The sequence below is a fragment of the Cuculus canorus genome, chromosome 13 (genome assembly GCF_017976375.1).
Source record: "Cuculus canorus isolate bCucCan1 chromosome 13, bCucCan1.pri, whole genome shotgun sequence".
In the NCBI taxonomy this organism is placed as follows: Eukaryota; Metazoa; Chordata; class Aves; order Cuculiformes; family Cuculidae; genus Cuculus; species Cuculus canorus.
This window is the reverse complement of record NC_071413.1, coordinates 926365-948076: the sequence shown is the minus strand read 5'-3', so window position 1 is coordinate 948076 and position 21712 is coordinate 926365. Positions and strand designations below refer to the sequence as shown.

The window sequence follows — 21712 nt, the reverse complement described above, 5'->3', positions numbered from 1 at the left end:
TCCCAGCAACAGCTCTTTCCCTTGGAAAAAAAAGAAATAAAACGGAGAAGAAAAGGTGCTACAGGAACCTAAAGGATCAATGCTGAAACCTTTGGATTCAGATGCTTTAGAGCCAGACAGGACCAGTGTTTCGGCAGCAGCGGGATGTTTTACCAGACAGAATTTGCCCCCAAATCTAGACTATTTATCTCAAAGGGCACTCTGGATTTAAAAACAATTCAGTACTATACTTTTATATACGTTCCTCATTTGCCCTCTTACAGAAGTGACAGGAGTCAGACCTTGTCCTGATTTACTGAGGTGAAATCGAAGTGTAATAAATGTGGCAAAAAATTACAAGTTCACTAAGACCCTTAGCAAAACACCTGATCACAGAGGCCCGCTTAGAAAGGAGAATTGCAAGTTGTGGCCTCGAGATGCATGACAAAGTTTAACTGCAAAAGCAATGAAGGGAGGGAGAACACAGGACCAATAATGGCCATTCTTCAAAAAGTATTTTGCAGAATGCATTTATGGTCCTTAAATCTCAGGAAAACAAAATCTGAAGGCAAAGCAAGGTATCTGTGAGCAGAACTGGATTATTCATCTCCTGGGTAGAAACATTAGCAGAACAGTAGCATTAACAGTAACATTAGCAGAAAAAGAAGGGGTGGGAAGGACGTGTGGAGTTTACATTAAATTCTGCCTTGATGCATTTCACAGCCGCACAAGAACACAGGGGTTCGTGTTTCAAACAGGACTGGAAGCCAGCAGCCCCTGACGAAGACCTGACGGGCAACGGGCAACACCAGCACCCAGCGCTGACAGGAGCGATGTCAGCAATGGCTCTTTGCACCCCGACCGACCCACAGAGAGGCACAAATGTCCAAACAGGAGGTTTTTCTAAATGAGAAATCTGAAGTGCGTTTGATCATTCATATACAGAATACTTCAGGCTACAATCATTCCCAGCAAGAGCTTTTCCTTAGTGCTTGCCTACATCTGTCAGCCCATGCTGATACACGCTGGAGTTACATTTTCATTGATTTTAACTTTTAACAATGCCACAAGTTAATTCGCAGGTCTCTAGAAGAGACTAACAGTAAGTATAGCATTCCAACGTCTTAATGAACCTACTTCACCAGAAACAAACAGCACAATTAATACATTCATAACTAGGTTTTTTATCACTTTAGGCAGTACATAGTGTATGCTCTCTTCTACACCCCCTCCTGCCACTGCAGAGACAAACAGCTTGTATTTTCCCTATATATAAGCATCTTCCTATATCCAGGCTTGTCATTTTCTCTTCCTATCAGCTGTTTTTTTCAGGTAATGCTGGTGGTGCATGGCGCTTTGCTTTGGAGCCAATTCCACACTGAATATCGATGCGTAGCTTAATTAGGGACTAGGAAAGGAAAATTAAGTGCGGGGAGATGGTATTAACAATACCAAATCGTGATGGCGCAGAACAGGGACCCAAAAATGCATTCAAAAAATTCTACACGTTTTGATGAGTAACAGTTGTGTGTTTTTTAAATCATTTTGTAGCTATGGCTTCCAGTCATGACAATATATGCAATCTCATAAAACGTTCTGATATTAGCATGCCTCTTCAAGTGCAAGTGAGTTGTCAATAAGACAATTAAGACAACATCAATAATACACACTGCATGTTATTATCTGCTATTCGAAACCTCAGCCTATCCAAAGATCTCTAGAAACAAAGAGTACATCTGACATTGGCAAAAACACCCTCCACCAAGTGAAATATGGAATTCTGAGTGTACGCAATGGCACCACTACCTGTAAGGAGAAAAATGAATTGCTTTTAAATACAGTATAAATAACTGCTGCTCATGTAAAACCTGGCTCTACAGAAGGAAGAGCCACAATAGAACATTAGCAATCCTGTGCTTAAATCAATCACTTCTATCACATGATCCAAGTCAATAAAAGTACTGAATAAGTGCTATCATTGACCTTAATCAGCCAACAATTGGCACACAGGGATCAGAAATTCCAGCAGGGAAATCGCTTGTCCCTTGTAAATTTTAGCCTTTGCCAAATCATAGCTGTGCAGTCTCTCACAAGACACCTTTCTGTCCAAAGCACACAAGACTTGGAACAGGAGGAAGGAAGGAAGGAAGAAAGAAAGGATGGACTGGAGTTAACCAAGCAAACTTCCAGCACAGTTTTTCAGGTACAAAACTTAACCAGTGCACCAGCATTCCCATTTCCCAACTGAAGGATACTCTATTCATGATAGTTTTCCCCCAGAATATAGGGGCTGCAGCTGAGCACACAATGAAAACGGTCTTCAATGACTTTACTTAGTGGAAATAACCTATCTGGAAGCAAGCGTGATGAAAATCGTGCTGCACAGTCATTAATTTGGGCTTTAATCCTGATGTCCCATTTCATCCAAAGTTGCCATTAAGCTTGAAAGGAGAAAGGGCTACATAACCGGGACCCAACATTTTTATTTATCCCCCTCATAAGCTGAATGTGATTTCAGATTGAACAGAATAGATTTCCTTGTAACTAATGGATCAGATATATTCATACAATGTCCCTTTATTGATTTTACTTTCTTCTACCTATTGTTTGCATTTTCCTTTGAAAAACACATAACTGTCATTACACTTTAGATGTCCTTCACGATTATTATATCGTTCACTGTTTCTTAACAAAAACTCCATGCTTTGCCAGAGTGTGCTGTCTAATGCAAGCCTCCCCCCTCGCCTAACTGGAGGCCAAATTCTTAGAACATAATGTACATTTCGGGAGGAACAGAAGAAAATTAGGCCCCTTTGGAACTGGTTTGTTTGGGTTTGAAATATGTGTCTTTAAAAATTTAATGAGAGAAAGAAATGGCTACAGGACAGACTTCATTTTCAACACTTTCTAAACAATAAGCCTATTTATATAGCTGATCACATAACGAATTTCTAGGCACTGGATGGAATGAAAAGCCCTTTGCGCTGTGGAAGTCACACTGCATGCGGCTTTCAAGTTTCAGAAAACAGGTATTCAAAGGGATGGAGGCAATAAATTACATATTTTTAACCTATATTGTTCTGAAATTTTACACGGTAGCTTAAAGAACTATAAAAATTTTGGTTTTCAACATTAAAGGTACTGACACTTCACCAGTTTGGGGGAAAGGGGTTGTTTATATGTTTGTTTGTCTTTTTCTTTTACTCCTCCTTGATTTATATTTCAATATTTTCTTCCGAAGTTACAATTAGGGTTTGTTTTAGACGACCTTTTATAACATTTACAATCGTTTAATACAATTAACTTAACTATTTTGAAACCTAAGGATGTGTTGAATTACAGAAGGCTCAGCCCTCCAAAGCCTCCGCGCGCTCCTGTTCCAGCACATGGCTCTGACAGCAAAGGAGTGTTTTGTGGAATCACACCCTATAGCTTTCACTCATCAGGAGAGCACATCAACAGTCATACAACACGCCCGGTGCTCCGCCAGGTTGCACTGACGAAATACCAGATTTTAGACTCTTTTCACAAAAGACAACTTTTTTGCACAGACTCAACATTCAATTTACCTCCCACTGCTGGCGCTACGAGATGAATGCAAGCAGAGGTTAAAAATGTAAGTGTAAAGCAATGCTGTTATCTATAGAACATACACAAAACAAGCTATGAAGCACGAGGCAATGATTCAGCAATCGGATTCAAAACCATTCTCAAATAACCAAAGCAGCTCGCATGCAGGAGCAGCCTTCAGAGCTGTTCACACTTACACGATGACAGCACTTGCCAAAACAGTGATGATATCACATTTTTCAGCTCTCCACCACAGCTAAGCCCGAGGGCACAAGCAAGGGGTAAGGTTTATAGAGTAGGCAGCACCCAGACATAAGCATCTTTGATAGAGCAAAGCTTCCAGCAGCATCTCAGCCAGGTGCAGCCACTTTCCTCAGCCGAGTCTGTGATTACTCCTATGCCGACTATCAAGCCCTATGAAAATAGGAATTATCTGCGCACACCACAGCAGTGTTCATCCACGCACTTCGCCACTGCCGGCCATCCTCCTCAGGGTTTCAAAACCGTACTCGTAATTACCGAAGTTCTTTGAGTGCTTACACAAATACTCAAATATATTCTGCAGATTTGAACTAAAAAAAAAAACCCAAAAAACAAAACAAACAACACATTGACAGTGCTGCTTAATTTCATGTTAAAAGAAACATTTCTTTCAGTCTTACAGATGGGACAAGACAGAAGCCACGGACTTCTGAGGTGCGCTGGATGTGTTAGGACTCCCATCTCCCCCTTTCAGTTTCTACTCAAATCCGCTACTTCTGGTTGTACAGTCACTAACAGCCAAAGCAAATCAGATTCACAATCCAGTCACCACATGGAATCCACTGCACATTTCCAACTGAAACTCGGGACCACTTCAGAAGCTCAGCCTTAACTGATCTCCTCAGGGTTTGGGTTGGTTTGTTGTTTAACGAAAGGAGAAGTTCAGATAAAGGGCTCAAATTCCCTGTGCAAGGCAGCCGTTCCTGGAAGACCTTAGCGCCCCGTAGTAGAAACCTCAGAAGCCCCGTCCAGAATGGAACGTGCAAATGCAGCTTAGGAGACCTCAGTGTCATTGAAGTCAAGGCTATCCCTTTGATACTCAAAGTCTAAAATAAGTCTAAGCCAAATACTGTACCATGAACAAACCCAGTTCAGATAACTGATCCAATTTGCATTTCTGTGTGACGAAGCACTTCCATTACGGCTGTGGCTGTGATAGCAGAGCATCTAGTCAATGTGGCACCTCTGATTGTTACCATGAAAAATCAGGAACTATTCTGTCTGCAGGTGACAACCTAAGGGACTCGACACAAATCTGGGCATGGCCAAGACAGGACTGGCAGCAGGGCTCCCTGAAGGGCGTTAGAGAGGTGCCCAGGCAAGCCCCAGGACTCCGAAACTCAAGAGACATTTTTCTAGGGCAGAGAAGAAGGTTCCAGGTTGTGCTACTGAAGAAAAAAAGTACGTCAGACTACCAATCTTAGGCTTTTTGAGTAGGAAGAGTTTTCCTGGGACATCATAGGAACAACTGATACTACATCCAGGAGGAGCAGCAATTGGCACACAGCCCATGAGAGGAGCAAAGCCAAAAATTCCTCAGCTCCTTTTAGAAGATGAAATCTTGGTTCCATCAACTCCATGGTAAAAGTCCCCAGGACTGAAGGAAGCCAAGATTTCTTGTTGGGTCTATAAAGCCAATAGGGAAAACAGAGGCAAGAATTCTACTGAATCACTCCTTATGCACTTTGGTAAGGAGGCAGTCTGGTCCTCCCCGTTATTATCAGATTCATGCAGGGACAGGGACAGGATCCTTCTCCGTTTTATTTCAAACCATCTTAGGCACATCTTTTCTTCCTTTCTTGTAATGGGAAACTCTGAAGTTGGGGGCTTGCTCAGACTCCAGCTTCTCTCGGTGGCTCTGTCAGATGAAAACACAGTGTGATTTGCTGCATAACCTATGCTGTGCCCCGAGCTGCAGCAGCACTGCATGGTTTCATGTAAGAGACATGTCACAGTCAATAGCAAGTGTGTCAGCTCACTGACAGGCACACAACGTACACCATCATCCTCCAGCGCCTCTCTCCTCTGCAGCCACCGCCTCTTGGCGAGAGCGTAAACAAGACTGGTAGCAAAGAACACAGAACAGGCATTTTATGGGGTTTGTCAGTGCTGGGATATGAAGCTGCTTCGGGAAAGTCTCAGTGCAAGCGAGTGTCAAATGTCACTCATGCTTCCACTGTGACTGCGAACACCGTATAGTGCATAAAACCCAACGTGCCAGTTAAACTGTGCAACTCCCGAGCAGTGCCCTCCATTAAATGTAATTGCATTATCTGACAAATAATCAATGCTCAGATGACACTCAAGAGTCCTAACTGCTAATCCTGGGCTAAAACTACCTGATATTTGCCTTCTTTCTGAAGTTCTATACTATGCCCTCACTTCGATATCAGCCCCAAAGGAGAAGCAGCATCATAAATAAGGTCTTGGCCTCCAATATGAATTTGCTAACTGTGCCATTAGAGAGATGAGGAACATAATCTGGTTTTGGACAAGAGAGGGCTCTTAGCTTTTGGTGGGCAGAATGACATGGCACCTTATATCGTTACTTAGGATATTTAGCGTGTTAATTTCTCCTTCTGTTAGGGTTAATTCTTTAATATTTGGTATAGACCTCTTATTTTACCAGGAATTCCAACGAGAAGGGGAAGTGCAGCAACTTTGATATCGAGGTCTGTAAAGAAAATTAAAATAGCGAATATTAGTTCAGAACAACCTGTGAGAGTGTAAGAGCTGTTTTGTATAGCTGTGGACTACTCCTATCCACATGCTGAGGATAGCATTCTCCTGGGACAGAATAAAAGGCTGTTCTCCCATCCTTTCTCCACCTTGCCCTTTCTCACCTGGGTTTTCAAGTTAGACCTTCCATGGTTTGCAGCCCCTACACCCCTGATCTTCTACCTCACCAACATGGGAGCAAGCACTGGTATTCAAGCTCCTGCCTGAGTCCTGGCTACTCACTACACCTTTTTTGTTTCCATCATCCATGTGTAGCGGTATAAAATTCATTACAAGACTTTTGCCTTCCATACTTCCTCTCCTGTAGCTGGAAAGGACCTAAGCCAGGCTACCCTCGCAGGACCTGCTTCAGAGCCAAGAGTCATGGGCAATGGGAACGGCCCCACGTCTGAAGAGGTTTTGCTACGGGAAGGAGATGGTCGAACAGTGCCAAAAGCATCTTTCCTACTCATCACAAAGAAGCAAGGCTCTGTGACATGAGCTTAATTAACTTTTACATGAATGTTCTATTTGTTTATATTTAATACATCTTTTTTCTAAATGTAACTTAATACTACAGCTCTTCTAAACTATGAAAAGACAGCCTTTCTCTGAACCGTACTTTTTAAAGAACTATTACACCAGTCAATTTGAAAAAAACAATTATGAGACCACTTGTGACTTTTGCAATCATACACATTATCAATGGAAGCAACAGATTAAAAAAAAAAACCAGAAATGTAATACAGCTCATTGCAGGTGTTCAGAACTCCGGAACACCCAACTCCTAAACACAACTGTGACCAGAGTTCTCCACCGCTTTGGCTTTTCCCAACTGCAGGGGGCCTGGTTCAGCACAGACCGAAAGAGATCCTCTGACATCCAGTTTTAGCAAAACAACTAAGCACACGTTTCAACACACCGATTCCACACTAATTCGGGATCAAACACTACTACAGAAACGCTCAGCGTAAGATCAACTGAAGCAGTTGTGGTGGCGTGCAACACCGGACCAGTAAGAGCCTTCTCTGAACAGCTTCAACTGACATTCTTTATGTGTATCTGAACGTCATGTTTATAAAAACTGAAAGACAGCTCATGAAACAAATGACAAAGAACCACAAACTGCTCACAGCTGAAAGAACACACAATCCTCCCCCCAAATACTAAGGGATCCCCAAAATCTACAGAAACTTTTGTTAACATACAGCCTCCCTTGAAAAATCTAAATACATAAACCACAAAGTATCAAGCGTAATAAAAAGACGAGACCACGAAAAAGTTCTTATTCTTATCATACCAGTTTCTCAGAGATAAGCATATTTATTCCTTCTACAGGTACCTTCATCTCGTGCAGCTATTAGACATGTGAGCATCCTATAAATTACTATTTTTCAGTAATTATTACTTATGTTCTCCTTGTGCCTTTGACAAACGGCATACACCTGCTCACAGGAAGACAGGGCACCAGGCAATAGGTGTTCCACTACGGACTTCCACTGGAGAGCAGCAAGCCCTAATAGAATAATCAGTACCTGGATTACCTAATCGAAGGGTTTAAGCATTGGCAATATCATTGATAATAAAGCAATAAGTTAGAAGAGCCTTCTTAACCTGGATGTCCAGCAATGATTGAACTAAATAATGGGAACTAAATAATGGCTGAATATTGGTTAGAATTAATGTTGTTCACATTTAGATACAAATTATCTTGGTAGGGTTTTGCATATTGATTGTGCAATGCTGTTAACTCCCCTTATTTCTATAGAAATAAATGATCCCTACTCAACACATAAAAGCTGCCCTCGTACTAAACAACGATCTCAACAGGGGGCAATTCCTAAATGGAAGTAACTGAGGGGAGCAAACGCTACTCTGTGCGAGCAGGCTGCCGAGAAATACCTAGGACCCAGAAGAAGGTACAAAGTGTTTCCAAGCCTAGCAGAATCTTCAGTTTAACCAGGCCAGCTTCCATCTTACAGAGATGATGCTTTCTGAACACAGCTGTACAAAACATCCTTACAGAGGATGGAAAGAGTTCAACAGGCTCCACCCCCCCTTTATTTTTTAACGACTTTCCTGTTCCAAAACAGAGGAGATTATCAAAGGAGATAAAGCTGTCTTCAAACCCAGCTTGAAAAGCCACGTGCAGTACTCCTGGCTGGATCCGCCAGCCTTGCTTCTCCTGACGTGTTCCCCTAGTGCCCACAGTGAGACCCCGAGAGCAGTTTTTGTAGTCAGACTCCTGCTCCGGTGCACACAGATGTAGCTGAGACCATGCTGAAAGCCAGCACTTGTCTTTCAGCTTCGCTCTGGTCTGCTCTGTTTTGTACAGAGCACCAGCAGCAGAGAAACGCTGAGAGATTACTGCCATGCTAAAAAAATTCAGGGGTATTTTCATGAACAAAATCGGAAACTGTAAAACTGTACCATGATTTTTTTAAATAACAAAACATTTGTTCCATAATAAATATTATTAAAGCAAGAATAAAAGCAAAATTAGTAAGAGATATATGACGTGTTATAGCAACAAGCAACAATAAAAACTGAGGACTTATTTGTAAATCTCTACTTGTAAAGAATCAACATAAAAGAGAGGCTCTTTTGCTCAGCTAGGTAGTATTTTATTTGACTCCAACATATGAAACACATCTTCAAAAGCCCAATCCCCCAACAGAAAATCTCGCCAAAGCAAAGCACACCCAGAAAAACAGTCCCCATCTGATTAAAAACATCGATATCTTCTGAAAAAGGTACCCGACGAAACGTCATGTGGTTGACGACTATGGACTGGCCAGACTGTGTTTACAGAGGCACCAAATCTACTGTGGATGTTCACCCGAGCAGCAGGGTGAACTGAAGACTGCAGTGCGTTACGGACTGTGCACGTGTGAACCGTTATCAAAGCCAGACGGCTTTATTAAAAATATGAACCATAAATCACAACACCTTTTGCAATGTCACAGAACGGCCGCCTGATAATAATTTCTGTTGTGGAAAGAGATCTCAACAAACACAAGTTATGTCTAATTTAATAGTGGGTTTGAATCCACTGTATAGGCTGTATTTGGTAAGTAAAAGGTTAATACGGTGAGATCAATGAGCTGGAATTGTGACGTGTGAGTAGCCAATCAACAGTTGGGGTCTGAAAGAGGCTGAGATATCATATTTATCAAGCAGTATTTTTTTTTGCTTGTGTGATGATGACCTCGAGCAGAAGCAAGGTACATTTGACTCACCCAGCTCACACCCAAAAACAAGATACTGAATCTATTAAGCGGACCTTTACAACATTCATGAAGGTCTTCGATTAGTGAACTTGGTGCTGAATGCTCATCATAAAAGCACTGCAGCAGTATTTACAGCGTGGGAAACTCATGACTCTTCATGAGACGGGCTCTAACTTCTCAAGAGGTACCTGCAGGTCCCCATTTCTCCCCTATGCAATAGGTTTGTGGTGGCAGCCGAGTGACACCAATGAAGACAAAGTCTGGCAGAGCGGGAAACAAGCGGGGAAGATCTGGGTGCCTAAGACCCCTCAGTTACTGGGGCAGAAGCCCCTGGTGAGGCACAACACCTCCTCAGATTGCCCAAGGCCAAATATTCCTAAAGGAGCATCAACAGCCACTAATTTGGGCCACCCCCACCTCTTTGGCACTTGTACTGTAAAGGAAAATAAACTAAAATCCAAACTCACTCATCACAAATGCTTTTTAAAAGAGAATTTAAGAGATTTCACGCAAAGGAACTGTCAGCCAATATTTTATTCCCAGGATTTTACTATGATTAACCTGCCAAGGACCCAATTTTATACATTCGTGATGTGTAAAAGTTCTGCGGGTACCAGCAGCAGGAAGGGTACGCCCAGGGTGCAGACACAACCCCAAATCCCCCTCAGCTGTAGGGGAAAAGTCTCACAGCACTGCTACATCAGAGATCAACTCAGAGCAGTTCTAAACGATTATAATAGTTTAACCCAACTACAACAGGTATTTGCATGGAGGTTAAGGGGCTGAGCTCAAACCTTTGAAAGTCAACTACAAGATGCTCATGGATTTCCATGGACTTTGAATCTGCTCCCAAGAAATATTCTGGCCACCATTTCTTGTTCCATTATGACAGAGGGTAGAGTCCTGACTACAGTTTAAAATACACAGAAAAACACTGTATATATTTCTTAAGATCGACTTAGAGAAACACCATTGCTGTAGTTCAGATCTTATATAAATCAAAGTTGCACAAAAATTGAAGACCAATAAAAATGTTTCCATGATTCTTTTTTTAATCCCATTGAAAACAATTTTTTGTTGTAAACAGTTTTGCTAGCCAAGCACTGCAGCATTGTGCAACTGCGTGACAGCCAAAGAGAAACTGATGAAAAGCTGACTAGATTGATTTCATTTTTCCAACCAGAGTGAAATACGTAAAAGGAAATAACAAAATGGTGAAGTTATTTTTCATATAAAAAATGTTCACATTTAATAAACTCTGATGGAAACCGCACAGCCAATGGTAACCGCTTCTGAAATGCATCTACAGATCCCTTCATTCTGCATGGAAACGAGGGCAGAAGTGGTGTCCTGTAGCACCTTTCCCTCTCCTCTGGGACCACAGGAACACTCTTCACTGAAGGAGTCAGATCTAAGCGCTCCTAAACTCCATATCACCCATTCCCTCTCCCTGCTGTGACCTCCCAGGTTTCTGTGTAGAAGTCTGGCAGGGGGTTACTACTGGAACTCAGAGCTATATTTATTCCCTTGGCTCCCATCCATCACTGTTGCAGAGCAGCCAGAAGGGGAACCAACCAATACAGCATGGGATCTGCCAGAGTTGTACTGCCAGAGAAGTTAAGAATGAAAGAGGAGACAGAAGCAATCAGAATGAGTATTTCTGTCTCTAAGGAAAGAAGGGTTTCCTCCCTTTGTGGATCCCCCTCCTACAGATTAAGACTTTTTTTTCCCTCTCCCATTTAAGGAATCCCAACATTTATGTTGTACTTCGCTCCGCCACACAGTACAACCACAGAGAACACCATCGACACCCTCTGCACTGCATGCCCAGCCAAGGTGCCTGTGGCAGAAAGGTCTAATCCTGCTCTTGTTGCACCTCCAAGAGTGCTCAGGGGGACGAAGGAATCAACTTGCAGCTTCTGTTCAAACACATCATCCACTGAACAAAATGATGACAACCAAACTCCATTTTGAGATGAAAACTCTTTGGATTGCCAAGACGTGCCCCATCACCAACTTACTTTTCTAATCACTGCTTTACAGCCTTGATGAGAAAGGTATAAAGCTGAGTAAGGAACAATTTTCCCGTGTCACAAATCTTTTGAAGGTTTCAGAATTTCCTCATTCCCCACTGGGATTAACTCAATACTTTCAGCAACTTTTCAAAAGAAAGCACTAGCAAGACAACATTAAGAACATGAAGGCTCTCACCACATCACAGTCAGGAGCACAAGCTGCGGGACTCCACAACAGAACGAAGCTGGAGACAGTCTCTCACATCACACTTAAGTGCTGAAGGCAAGAGTCAGCCCTCTTCTGACCCATGGAATAATTAAGCAATTATTTAAATTGGAATACCCTGCAGCAGGAACTTAAACAGACCCACCCAGGAAGAGCCAAAGCATGGTGATTAGAGCACTCACCTGGGATGTGAGAAGCTTGATTTTAAGAAGCCGATTCCAATCATATATGCGAGGAAGGATCTGAATGCAGCTCTCCAGTGACCCAGGTGCATTTCATAATCACCAGTACATAATAAAGTGCAGAGATGCAACTCTTTCATTTTGAGCAGAAACTCAATTGTGGATCTGAGAAATCCTTCAAAGATGCAGCATGTTGATGCAAACTAATGAACACGCATTTTTCAACCGCAATGAGAAAATTCCAGCTAGTTCTGGCCAGAACTATACTTCTATACCAGGCTAGCACCTAGGGTGCCAAAGACTCTCAAACAAGCAACAGTTAAACTACAGTCCACAAGTGGTTGTGGATCTCCTACTGCTCGTTTACCTAACAGCATCTCTATTTATCACATACACATGCATATAGCTTTGTTTATTCAAGTAAAAGACAGATGTTTGGACATTCGCTCTTCAAAACAACAAGGAATATCTTAAAATATCTAAGCTGTTTTAGAAGAAATACTATGGTGAAATTCAATCAAGGGCGTTTTGTTAGCTAGTATTGTGGTACTAATAAAGATGCTGGGTTATCTCCTACTCATTATTTTATTAGCCTTAAGAGGAATTACACTCCTATGGCAAAATCTCATCGAATCAATGAAGGAGAGATCTCTTAAAAAGGTAATAAGTAGTCATTTTATTATACATTTCAATTTTGGGTAGCCTGTAACCTTTGCAATTTTTTAAACTGAAAAGGCTGGGTTTCTTTTTGCACTTGAAATAATGAAACAAGAAAAAATTTAATCAGTATCTCTTTTGGAGAACATCAGCCTTTCCACTGATTTTACAAACAGTGGGGTTACACAATGTATTTATAGTGGAACTAGGAATCACGTGGGACTCGCCTGGTATGGAAGGGAAGTTTTACCTTCTAACTCAGTTCTACCCCCACTGAAATAAGAGGAGCAGGACTGAGTCCTAGAAATCACATCAAAATCGACCAAAATTTTGCTTAGCCTTTATGCACTTTCCTCTGAGGAAAATCATCATTTTCCTCAAAAATGGAGGATATATTCCAACAAAACAAAGGTCCGGTGAAAAGCCACCTGTAGCAGCAGCTTCAAAAGTAGTGTTGCTTTCCAACATCGAGTCAAACTTTGACACTCAAAAAACTCAGAAGTCATCACATCGAGTAAAACCCATGAAAACATTCATGCAAACCCTTGAGAAATAATAAAAAACAGAGTGTTTTGTCTACATGCAGAGTTTTTCAGAAGTGATCCAGCACTGATATGGTAGAACCGGGGCAAACACCTGTCAGAAATTCTTGGTCACTAGAGCAGAAGACAGTTTCTGATCTCCCGTCAACTATAAACTAAAGCCAGACAAAGCAAGATTTCTCCCTAATTCACTTCCAACACTTTACTCTCACATCAACCCCCGGAATAAAGCTGTTATCAACACCAAAATGTTGCACTGCCCTGAAGAAAAAACACCTGTAGATCTAGAAAGGAAATGTTGGAAACGCACACAAGCATAAAATGGAACCCATCCATACAGAGCTATCAAAAGGAACATCAGGAAATGAACATCCTTTGGTAACAGAAACCTGACTTTACACCTCCTCGCTTTCTTCACCGTAACTCTCACATGCTCCTTCTCAAACAACAAACCTAAGCTTCCCCTGAATTCATTCATGCTTTCCTTGCAGGTAATTTATTCCACATGTTTATTATACTTTGCATGAAGTAATTCTGCTTGAGTGTCTTATTTACTCGTGCTTTTATAAATTTCAGATTAAAGGGACCTATCGCTATCTGTACCCACCAGAGCTGTCCCACGTCAAGAGTGATGGCACCAAGGGCTGCACAAATCCACGGGCACCAGTTCAGGAGAGTGAAGTAAAACAACATTCATGCAATGTGCTACAGTTAGAAAAATAACTCTAAGGCCAGGCTGGCAACCCAGCTCGACGCTATCGCACGGCTTCGCAGGGCTTACTCCCAGGCCAGCGGGGGCCACAAGTACAGAGGAAGCCATCCACATAGCTGTGGTCCCCGACAGCAACCCCTCCACAGCACGGATGAGCTCAACAGGGCTCCCATCCTCCTCAGAAAGAACCACAGAGACTGCGCCAGAATATCCCAAAGGCACGAAAAAGGAGGAAAAGTTTGTATCAGCACTCATCACAGTTACAAAAAAATGACATCTAAGAAACCATAACAAAATTCACATGAAGGCTGAAACAAGCTTTTATAAAAGGAAGCAGCGGGACAGCCATTTATCCCTCTGCGCTGTGACTCCCTGCCCCACCTGAGGCTGATGGAAAGGAAGGTTCCTCGGGACATCCCTGGCCACCCTGATGCAGAACAGGGGCGTGGGCAGCCCCCACGGCCAGCGCCCCACACGGGCTGTGGGCTGAAAGCCGGCTCACAATCTCCTCGTCCCCGTCTCTTGCTTCTCCCGTTGACAAAACCAAGACAGAGCCCCATTTCTCCCAAGGAGCCTTTCCCTGGCCCTGTGGGAAGCCCACCTGGGATAAACTCTGCCTGCTATCTCCATGGCCCTCCACCCTCCCAGCAAGCGCTCGCTCCCTCTGCGAGGCCGACACCTGCAGCTGGACGGTTTAACACCAACGGATCAGACCCGAGCGCCTGCGTTGAAGACACTCGCCCTGTGCCTCGCCCCAACGGCGGGAGCGCTACCAAAGCCACGGCTGCTATTTTCAGGCACTGCTACCTGCAGAACTCTGCTCAGGTCCCACCACCATGGGCAGCGCCGCTTTCCTCATAACACGACAAACATTTGTAACGAAGGAATTCCCTATTTTCACTTTTGGTTATAGGAGTCTGGAATACTGCAATGCACAATGAGCACAGAACAGACACCAAGGCTGCTGTGGCTCTTTCAGTTCTGTCTTCTTCATCTGTGTTTAAAACAGTCAGATTGTAACAAAATTGTTTGTCTTTAATATAGTTCAACTTGACCTGATGAACCCATTCCTTTTAAAAACAATCTCACATGGAGAATTTAGATTAAGACCTCTAAAAAACAGTGACTTCAAAATACTTTCAAGGCCGCCTCTTCTGATTTATAAAACACAGACAACGAGGCTAATTATAATTACTCTATAATTCTTTGGCTTTTTTTGATGCATCTGGTTATCTAGTAAGATGCACCTGAAAATTAGAGCAAATTTAAATATAAGGGAAAGGTGCCAAATTCAGAATACGGGAAGAATCTTCCCTCTGGGAGCACGTTTAGTCACAGCGCTGGTGCAGTTGGGCAGAGGCAGCCCAAATCCTCCCTTGCTAACAGTTCCCGTGGCTCCTTCCTGATCTGGATCTCTGCTCCCTCTGAAAAGATGCTTCAAGTCTCTCACTCAGTGCTTGCCTTCATTGCTTAACCTGCCAACAGGAGTGAAAATGTCACAGCAGTTACTGTGATTCACTCATATTCCGACAGACGCTACTCAGTTATTTCACGTTCACCCATCAGCTCATTACAATTTTCACTTGTTTCTATCTGAGGCCAACTCTGAGCAGTGATTTGGTCAGAAAAAGTTCATACTCTGCAGTCGGCCACACAAGTGGAAGCTGGAACCGCACAATAACCCTAAGAGCACCAAATTAAGCATCTCAGAATTATTTTACTTTTACATATTTTCTTTCAGTAGCTCATCCTTTTTTCCCCTTCTGTGAACATCTGTGCCCAGAGTGGCTTCACTGGAGAAATCTGGGGGTCCAGCTACAGTTGCCAGAAATAAGTTTATCCATGTTTCTACAAAAGAGAGAATACATATTCTGTATTTTCATCCATGTTCTTCCCTGAATCCCAAACTGTTTGCATCTCTGAAACAGACACACAAAATGCCTCAAAGAAGAGGGGGTAAAGAATAAGGCAAAAAATGCAAGGTGTGAATGAGAGAATAGGAAAATGGCTTTGCAAGATCACACTGCTTTTAGCATTTTGAAGAGCCAATATACACCTACTCTGGCATCTGAGAGAAATTCAGAGATTAAAATTTAAATTTTACTTTAAAATCCTATTAAAACACACTAACTCAGAAGATAATAAAAAGCTTTAATTGTCCTCATTCAAACTAGTAAAATAAAACTATGCATGGCTTTTTTTCCCTCCATTTTTTATGAAATTCACATAAATCCATGCACTTTTTCTATGCCTTTTTTTTTTTTCCTCCAGTCAAAGCACTCTAAAAACACCTGTGCAATTCAAAGTCAACTTTAAGCAAAAATCAACATTTGGAAAAATGACTTCTACTGATTTTCTGACACTTGATGAAACTCGTGCTTGCCAGGGAATAAGCACAGCCCATATGAACGGACTAGTGCGTTTTCTACATCTGTGCTAAGGCAAACCTCTTTGGCCACCTAAAGCTGCCATGGTGGGTAAACACCTAACGTGTCAGCTTTCTGAACTGTGGATCACGATTCCTGATCTCAGCGCTGTCTTCATGGCTGCGAGCAAAACAGTGGTCCCGATGTCGCAACTTCCAGGCTACTCTCTTCTGATAATGAATGGGTTGGGTTATTGGCCTCCAGCGTGGATAGAAATATGACAATCAGCCTCTTCATTATATAAAAGTCTACAGCGAGGACAGTGCCAGACAACTCGCAGAGTATTAGAGCTCAAATATGTTCAGAAGTCAAAAAGCCCGGAGAACAATTCCTTGTTTTTCTTCTTTACAACTGATAAAGTCAGTCAATTTATTAAAAGTGGTTTAATACAGTATTTCCATCACAGCAATTTCTATCTCCGGGACCTCATTTGCAGAACACAGCTTTAGCATGCAAATATTTCAGATACGTCCTCTGCCAGTGGAACCGAGAGACAAACCTCTCCTCCATCTGCAGCTGTTAATTGTCATCGTTCAAACAGCAAATGAAAACAAAGTTTAAGCCACTGGCGCTTTAAAAAAAAAAAAAAAATCATATTAAATCTCTTTTACCTGCAGCGATAGAAATTCAAAGTCACAAGCAAAACCTGAAGACAGAGCAGCCGGGAGAAGGTGCCCCCGTCGCAGGGTTTAGGAGCTGCACAGCCCCCGCGCACCTCCTGACCGCCAGCGGCTCTCCGCACTTTGTCCCCGCGCCGGGGACCGCTGCTTCTCTACACGCTGAAAACTTTAAACAACTCATTTATGATTCTTTCCTCCTCAAGATCACCAGCACGTCCACTAGGAGACGAATTAAAAGTGAAATTAAAAATAAGGACACCAGAAAGGGAAAAAACAGAAGAGAGGAGGGCAAACATCTCGGGCTGTTTACAAATGTTTTTATAATGACTAGAAATCACAGATCCCACTTTAGCTGGAAAATAATAATGAAAAATAAGCCAAACAAGCAAAAGAAAAAAAAAAAAAAAGCAGGAGGTGCTGCCTGAGCTCAGGGCCCGATCCTCAGCGCTGCTGAGCACCCGCTGGGGTCGGTGGGAGCGACGCGCGCCGAGCAGCTCCGCGGCTCAGGGCCCAACGCGCTGGGGGGCACGGCGGGACCGGGGGGGCACGGCGGGTCCGGGGGGGGCACGGCGGGTCCGGGGGGGCAGGCAGAGGGGGGGCGAGGCAGAAGCAGAAGGGGGCACAGAGGCAGAAAGGAAGGGGCGCAGAGACAGAAGGGGGTCGAGGCAGAAGAAGGAAGGGGAACGGAGGCGGAAGAAGAAAGGGGAGACCGAGGCAGAAGGAGGGGGACCGAGGCAGAACCCTGCAGGTTCAAAGTCATCTGTCAAAGCGCTGCTGCTCCATCCCTAAGCCGCAAAGCCACGGTGCTTGATCTACAGGGAAGAAAAGTTAATTCCTAGTGCTCGCGTTTGTCAAGGATCAGGACGCCAGCGCTGCCATAGCCGGGCACACCGGGCAGGCGCCCGCCGAGCCCGCCGGTGCCCCCCCGGCACTGCCCTCCCGCCGTCCCCGCCCGGGGCCGCACGCGGAGGGGACGCTAAAACGAGGCGCCTCCGGGGTTTGGGAAGTAACCGCTCCGCCGGCTCAGTCGATTTTTTTAAGCACAACACACGCGATCTGTGAATAATGGTGAGGATCCGCTCGGTGATGAGGAACAACAGCGCGGCGCGTCTCCCTCCCGCACGACTCGGACGGCAGCGCCTGCAAAGCCCTCGGCCATCCCCGCCAGCCCCGCGGCGAGAGCCTCACCTCCCGGCGCGGCTGCGAGGGAAAAAGTTATGAAAGCAGACAGAAAACCTAAAATCCCTGAGGCTACAGAAAAATCCCGCTATTGAGAAATAACCCCAGAGACCGCCCAGGGAATGTACAGCTTTCAGAAGCACTTCTCATCTTATTTGCACTTAACCTATTGATGTACTGATGCAGGTCACTTACTTTTCGGATATGTTTGAACTCTTTACAATCATTGCAGATCGCCGCGGTTTTCACTCGGGCTTTTGGGTTTTTTTTGGTTTAGTTTGGATATTTTTTGCAAACAAGGTTCATTTAAAAAAAAAACAAACCTCCAATTATGCAAATCTGCTGGCGGATAAGGTGGTGAATATTCAACGTGACGGTGATACAGTAATAGTTCAATGCGATGCACTGTACTGGACAGATTTATGAGGCAACGTCACTACTACGTTCTGGTCCTCGCCGAAGCATCTTGAAGTTAATTAAAGCTGCAATGTCCACTTTTCCAGCCATTCAGGTTTACTATTTCAACATCAAACCGGCTCGGGGGCCTCCCCCCTCGCTCCGTGCATTTAAGCAGCCTCCACAGTCAATGAACAATGAACAAAGATTGGAGTGATGGGGGGGAGAAGGAAAAAAAACCTCCACAGGAATAATCAAATCCGGTTTAAACAAGTAAAAATATAGTTTCTAATATTAAACTGGAAAAGAAAACATTCTTCTCCAAGCGAACGTGCAGCGGCGCTTCGCCAGCCCCTTCAGAAAGGGTCTAAAAGCAGCCCGGTCCTTTTTATTTCGAGCGGTGAATGAGCCCAAACAAGGCTTCTAAACTTAATTATGACACTTAAAATAGTCTCTTTCGAGCGGAGCGGGCGCTGCCGGCGGCTCCGCGGGGCCGATGCGCTCAGCAAACGCGGCCCCTGTTGGATCCGCTCTAAACTGCACGGGGGGGGGCGCAGCCCCGCCGGCACCGCCGGAACGAACCCCGGGACAGCGCCTGCACCCCAGCAATGCCCGCACCCCCCGGGACAGCGCCTGCACAGCCCCCGGCCGGTGCCTGCACCCCCTTGCAATGCCTGAGCCTCCCAGCAATGCCTGCACCCCCCGGCCAGTGCCTGCACCCCAGAGCAATTCCTGCACCCCTCGGCCAGTGCCTGCATCCCAGAGCAATGCCCGCAGCCCCCGGCCAATGCCTGCACCCCCTTTGCAATGCCTGAGCCTCCCAGCAATGCCTGCACCCCTCGGCCAATGCCTACAGCCCTCGGCCAATGCCTGCACCCCCCCTTGCAATGCCTGAGCCTCCCAGCAATGCCTGCACCCCTCGGCCAATGCCTGCACCCCCCTTGCAATGCCTGCACCCCCCCCCTTGCAATGCCTGAGCCTCCCAGCAATGCCTGCACCCCTCGGCCAATGCCTGCACCCCCCTTGCAATGCCTGCACCCCCCCTTGCAATGCCTGAGCCTCCCAGCAATGCCTGCACCCCAGAGCAATGCCCGCAGCCCCCGGCCGATGCCTGCACCCCCCTTGCAATGCCTGAACGTCCCAGCGATGCCCGCACCCCCCGGGCAGTGCCCGCACCCCCCGCCGCCCAGCAGCGCCCGCCGGAGCCCTCCGCACCCGCGCAAGCCCCGCACCCGCACAACTCAACTTTTCTCACGGAGCGCGGACCCACCGGCAAAAAAAAAAAAAAAAAAAAAAAAAAATCCCCCAAAACCCAAACCCGAAATCGGTGCCACCCTTTTAATTTTGCGTTGAAGTTCACAAGCGGCACCGCTTTCCTCCCGCCCCCCCCCCCCCAATAATTATTTCCCAAACTGCAACAGATGGGCGCATTAAAACCTGGATTCTTTCCTACCCAGCATCAAAGAAGCTCTCGTCCTCCCCCCCATCCCGCTCCGCACCCGCGGACGCTCCCGCCGTCCCCACCTCCCGCGGCCGCCGCGAAGTTAGTCTCGCCGTTAACCCGTTGGCGGCCGCGGGCGCCGCGGCGGGGCAGGTGCCGCCCCGCTCCCCCCCGGGGCTCAGCCCTGCCCTGACATTTAGTGCCTACTTGAATGTCAGCCCCGCTCCTCGCAGCATTATGCACGGCTCCTATTCATAAGAGGTCGATTAGAGCACAAAATGGCAGGTCTCCGAGGCACTTGAATCTCACAAGTTTGACACATGGAATGCATCAGCTAACTTTGATTTAAAAAAATAAATAAATAAAAATAATAGCAATAATAAAAGAACCCGAGTTTATAAATTATACAGCGAGACGGAGGGAGGAGGGGTTGAGGGGGGGGGAAAGCTGCGTTTTAAAGTCACTTCGGCAAAGTTTGCTGCCTTTAAAACAACAAAAAAGAAAGCATCAAAGAAAGTTTGGTGGGAGTTGAGGGGCAGGTTTTGGGGCTGCGGCCCCGGCAGCGCGGACCCCCCCCCCCGGCCCCGGCTGGGAAGTAACGGTTCGGGGAAGAAACGAGGGAGAAAGAGCGAAAAGAAAAAAAAAAAAAAAAAAAACCGTAAGGGTTTTTTCTTCAGGCTAAGTTCTATAGCGCCATTCAATGGCTTCTCCGCTCCTTTCATTATTTTCTGCTTTTCCCCTGACAGCCCTGCTTGCAAACGTCACTGCTATGGATATTTAATTATACTGTATTTTTTTAATCACGGTGGAAAACGCAGGCCCCGTCGCGATGATTAAAAAGAAATAATAATAAATTTTTTAAAAAAGCAAAAAGAAAAAAACCACACTCCGGACCGAGTTTGGAGCCTCTTTGATGCCTCCCGGGAGCCTCCCGGATCCTTAAAAAAAAAAAAAAAAAAAAAAAACACCACCAAAAAACAAACAAACCTTTTTTTTTTTTTCCTGTTTGTTGTTTTTTGCCTTTTTTTTTTTTTTTTTCACCATTGTCTTCCTTACCTTAAAATTTCAGGCGGAGCGCGGCGGCAACTCCGGCCCGCGCGGGGAGCGCTGCAGCGGGCTGCGCGCGGCGGAGCGGCTCCACATGCCCGAGGTGCGGGGCCGCGCGGGGCCGGGCGCTCCCGCCGCTCCCGCCGCATCCCGGGCGCTCGCCCCGCACCGCCGCCCCCTCCCGATCACCCAACATCACCCGCCATCCCCATCGCCCGCCGCGCACTCCCCCTATCTGGTAGGTGAAATGCATTGTACCGTTAAAAAAAAAAAAAAAAGCAACTCCATTGTCGTCTTGGCATAATTCGCAGCAACTGGATAACTGGATAACTGGATAACTGGATAACTGGATGGCTCTTGCGGCACCGAGCTTTGATGAGCCCGCAGCTCAACCCTTGATAGAATCATCTACAAAGAACGGGCTGCCATCGTCCATTTTTCTTCCCCCCTCTCTCATCTCCCTCCTCCCCGTCTCGCAACTAAGAAACCATTTAACACGGCGCGGCTTGGTCGTGACCTTGAGCCCGTGTAAACAGCGCGCGGATCGCGCTCCGCATCGCGCCCCGCGTCCCGCGCCCCCCCCCCGCCCCCCCCCCCCCCCCCCCCCCCGCTTACCTGCGCCCCGCACGGAGCGAAGTGCGGCCCCGCGGGGGGAGACGGGCAAACTCCCGCCGCGAGCGCCGAGCGGGAGGCACCGCTCCGCCGGTTAAGAGAAGTAATCAGCGATAAA

The 21712-nt window shown here is 45.4% G+C and overlaps 1 protein-coding gene across 8 annotated transcripts in view; it reads right to left on the bottom strand.

Annotated features, from left to right (window-relative positions):
- ZNF536 (zinc finger protein 536) overlaps positions 1-21712 on the bottom strand; it is a 334254-nt gene extending 312542 nt beyond the window's left edge. For 4 of the 8 annotated variants that reach the window (XM_054078966.1, XM_054078960.1, XM_054078968.1 and 1 more), the window contains exon 1: positions 20992-21194. The gene's annotated coding sequence lies outside the window, so the exon portion shown is untranslated. Of the gene's footprint in view, positions 1-20142; positions 20204-20991; positions 21195-21597 lie in introns of those variants that run through there. The other 4 variants (XM_054078961.1, XM_054078965.1, XM_054078962.1 and 1 more) reach the window with 4 other exon arrangements.